Raw genomic sequence first — 5,194 nt, 5'->3', positions numbered from 1 at the left:
ATTTTTTTTAAATACTTTTTACTAATTATTTCTACATAAATTATATTATTAAATAAATTGTAACCGAACTCATAAATTCTTCTTTTTCCAAAACGGCTATCCTCACTAATTATACTATTTACTTTTTGAAAACGGCTGCTTCCACGATCTTTCAATTATTTTGACAATTCAAGTTATCATTTCATACATGTGCTATATATAAGCATTTTTTTTCTTTTCAATTTTATTTCATGTAATCTAAGGATTATCTATATGTATTTACCAGCATTTCAATTTTCCTTTTCTCCTCATTTTTTTTATTTTTTACTAATTATTTCTACATAATTATATTATTAAATAAATTGTAACCGAACTCATAAATTCTTCTTTTTCCAAAACGGCTATCCTCACTAATTATACTATTTACTTTTTCAAAACGGCTGCTTCCACGATCTTTCAATTATTTTGACAATTCAAGTTATCATTTCGTACATGTGCTATTTATAAGCATTTTTTTCTTTTCAATTTTATTTCATGTAATCTAGGATTATCTATATGTATTTATAGATTTCTTATCATTGTTTATTACATGTATTTTCATTGTAAGAATTTCATTTTGATTTGTAATTTCATGATTTTTTACATTGCTCTGTCTAAATATGTTTATAGATGGTCATTTAAAATGATCACCACATATCTTTCCAACTATTACAAATATATTACTGGAAGATTGAATCCAAGTGATGTTAAATTATGAGGAGAAATTGCTTTTGACGTTCGATGAGATGGTCATAGAAAAATTATGTGAGTTGCTTCAAAAAGATCGCTGCAAAAAGTATCTTTGTAAGGTATGACTGCTTTGAATTTGATGACCCTATTAGAGGTTTGATTAGGAAAATGAACGGATGATAGAGCATATTGTCTACGTAAGTTTAAAGGCATCCATCAAATTATGATAAAATTTTAGGTGTTCTTAGTACATGTTTTAGTAGGTCATTTTATTGGTGGTGCAACTGCTACTTACTTGTGAATATATTTGATGCAGGAAGTTCTAGCATCTTTTTAGAGTGGACGCAATTCATATGTTTACACAATAAATAAGGAGGACAATATTCAATAGAATTTTATATATTTCACTTATTTGTTATTGTTTTTTTTATTGTACCATAATTTTTACCTGTGAGGGTATATAATAACTCATATTTCTTTCTTTTAATTTGTTTGTCTTATATTTTTTTCAATCCATTTCAAAGAAAAAATGTATCTTTCCCTTTTTACTACATTATATATATATATATATATATATAAANTATATATATATATATATAACAATTAAAGATTATAAAACTCAAAAAAAAAATTCTTAAATTTTTATCGAGTCAAAACGAGACGATCAATTTGAAATGGAGGGGGTAGATGAAAGAAAAATGTGGAAAGGTGATGCCTTTATATATTAACCCGAAGACATTTTCAAGTCTAATTTTGTGATTAATTGATGACAGATACATTTGTGTAAAGTTTTTTTTGGTTATAAATATTTATTAAAAGAATAAAGATTTTTAAAGTGCAAAAAGAAACAGAAAAGAAGAGGAAGCAGAGGACGGTGGAGTTGAAAAAGGTAGAAAAACAATACTCTTACACGGATGAGCTTAAATTATCTACCCTTTGAAAATTTCTTATGAGATAACATAATTATCCTTAATGCTTTAGGTTTGATGTATTATAACTTTGTAGCTTTTTAAGTCAAACCTGATTGTTTATTAATACTTTTTACGTTTTACTTAATAGTAGATTTTATTAGTTTTTCGATATTACAATACCTACAAATTTATTTTGTGGTTTTAAACTTTTATATACAAGTTTGCTTTGTGAGCAAGTTAAAAACTTATATGTTGGCAAAACTCATGTTATAGATGTTCCGTTGTCAAAGAAAATACTTGCTTCACTTACAGTTGATGAACTTTATAAAAGTTTTACATTTATTATCACTTTGCTCAGTATTGACAATGGACAGTGGAGCTTTTATTTCCATTTAGAAAACATTTGGACACAGATTACAAAAGTTCAATACTTGAATTACCAATCTTAATTATCACGATATCATTTTCTCGTATGAATTTCTTGAAGGTCATAAATAACTTTTAAATTATGGAAGTACTTCTCCATGATCCTTATGTTGTTACTAACTATAATTAATGGCGACTTTCCTGTCTTTTACGGCAATATTAGTCTATCCAATTGCTTATAGTGACATTCACATATTTATACCTCCTAAATGTCATTTCAAATTTATAATACCAAATAATATTTTACTTATAATTTTTACACTTTATCAGAATTTTCTCATCATAAGTTTTTTATTTGATCACAACTCACAAGTGAAAAAACATGAAATACATAAGGAAGCATGTTCTTACCTAATTAACCAGGGAGAAAGTGATAAATCTGATAATGAATTTTAAACTATTTGTACTTGATGATTCTAACATCATTATTTGCTAAGAAGGTAAAAGAAAAACGGATCAGTTAATTTTTATCCTTATATTTTATTTTTTTTATTTTGAAAATATTTTCCTTTCTGATTTTAATTTTTATTCTACGTACTAACATGTGTATTCTCATTTTTCAATAAAAAGATTTTGTGTTCTTACCTAACAGGGGAGAAGATAAAAGGATTGAATTTTTTGTAAAACTATTTATTGGATGGTTTCGACATCGATTATTACTAAGAAGGTAAAATAAAATAAATTGTTTTGCAAAATATATAATTTATTTTGATAAAGAATACACTATCCTTATTTTTAAAATATTAAATTTATTAAGTGTTATTTTCTCTCATCGTTTTAAAATACTCTTCATAATATAATTTAAATATATGATAATTTAATTAAAATTGATTAGAGAGGAAATATTAATTCTTTTACGATCGCGCGTAGAGCGATCAAGTTCCCTAGTATGATAATAAGAATAGATAAATGATATGAAATATAAAATACTGTTAAAAATAAATATAAAAAATTACTATTATCTTAGCAATAAAAGCAGTAAATACTAAATCATAATTAAATTTTGGGGCGGTCATCATTCTCTCTCCAACATTGTTGTCATTACCTTCTATTGATTGATCATGTTCATAAAATTGCTTCTCCCATTCAGCTACTTTAGCCTTCTTAAGAGCACATTACTTAATAAAGTCTTTTAAGTTCTTCAGCATAAAGTTCATGGGTTCTTTTACCCTTTAAAACTTCATTGAACAACAATTCTCTTTTTTTTTTGTATAATACTTTTGTTTCAATTTCTTAATTTTTTCTTCTCGATCCTTCATAATTTTGATAAAAAGGAGATTCACTTAAAACTAGATGGTTCATCCTTACAATCTTAGCTTCAGTTTCGGATGGCCATAAAAGAACTTCATCTGAACTAAAAAATAGTTATTTCAATTTGTACATTATATAGATTTGACAACTTTTGTTGCACTAGTAACACAATCTTCTTCAGAAATCAGAGTCTTGGGATTGACAATACTCACATTTTCATCATCATCATTATTGCCATTATTATTATCATTATTGTCTGGAAGTTGAAAAAACAGGTAAAAATGAGATTCATCTGTTAGCCCATAATCCTAAAGGGAAATTTCGTCATTATTCAACATGATCGAATCTCTATGTCCCGTATCCAACATGAGAATCAAACAATTCTCTGGAAGTTTTTCTCGATTACTTATTTCTTTTTTCAAATCCGTCACATATGCATCTTTGGCTACTCGAATGTGAAATAGTGTCCCTGTTAATATTTGTATCACTAAATTCATTTTCTTTCGAAGAGGGTTAAATATTTAGCTTCAAAACCAAAGCGTCTAAAGAACCTTATTAAAACAAAGTGTCCACAACAATGTGAGCAATGTTTTTCATAAACTCGATAAAAAATAGAGAGCACTTTCTTTGTGGGAGAAGAAACTATGATTGAGAAAGTTAAATGAGGACTATGGGTTTATTTATAGATGCCTAATAACAATGTTAATACCATAATTTTCTTCACAACCAGGAATGTAAATATCACATAATTAAGTGAATTATTTATTTCTGTGATTTTTTAAATCACAGTCTAAGGACCAGATTTGGTTCTAAATGAATTATTTATGTATTTTCCTAAAATGCTTAAAGTCTAATTATGATTTTTGAAATTATAATTCGAAAAGCAGATTTGGATCTAGGTGAATTATTTAAGGGCCAGATTTGGTTTTAATTGAATTATTTATGTATTTTCCTAAAATGCTTAAAGTATAATTATGATTATTGAAATTATAATTCGAAAAGCAGATATGGTTCTAGGTGAAATGTTTATCTATTTAACTATCTATTATACTAGGTAGAGATTAGCCCGTGCAAGCACGGGCCCAACATGAGCCCAACATAATGGAGATTTAGTTAGAATTGTTCTGTTGAGAATAAGTTATCTAAAATAATTAAATTTCAAAATAAATTATCCAAAAATAAATTATTGTATATTTCATCACTATGACAAAAGAAATCTGCAATAAATAAGTCAGCGACTACCTAATATTCCCAACTGAACATAAAATAAAATAATTCGAACATTTTGTCCTGAAATTATTATACATTTATACTCACACCAAATGATTCTATAGAGTCTGTTTTATTTAAGAAAAACATATACTAATTGAAAAGTGAACAATGTATTTAAAGTTAGATCCACAGATTTAAAGATTTCTATAAATATTCTATTTACATAATAACACAATGCAATAAATTAAATTGAAGGTCAGCCAGGATGCAGTCTTAATTGTGATCTCCAACTTGCCCTGTTATATAAACAAGGTAGGAAGTTGGTATTTGTAAAAATATAAAATACACAGAAATTCTAGTATATAAAGGAAAGCATATGTAAAAGAACAAGCAAGTTGATCGAAAGATAAAAGGGGCAAGTTAAAACTAAAGAATACATTCAACATGTAAATAAAGACGAAGAAAAATGTGATCAGCTTAGCAGGTGACACCGTAAGTGTTCAAAAGTAAATGAGTTCAACATATAGTTCTTATCGAAAAACTAATAAATAGAAGAACTAATGAAGCTAATACCACGACAACTACAAGTTTGCAATGATGTACCCGTCTTTTCAATAATCAGTACAGTCTAATAATTCATTCCTCACAAAATCTTCTTAAGAAAAACAATTTGGATCAACACTTAA

Source organism: Solanum pennellii, chromosome 11, assembly GCF_001406875.1.
Source record: "Solanum pennellii chromosome 11, SPENNV200".
NCBI classification, from domain to species: Eukaryota; Viridiplantae; Streptophyta; class Magnoliopsida; order Solanales; family Solanaceae; genus Solanum; species Solanum pennellii.
This window is presented reverse-complemented; position numbering follows the sequence as displayed.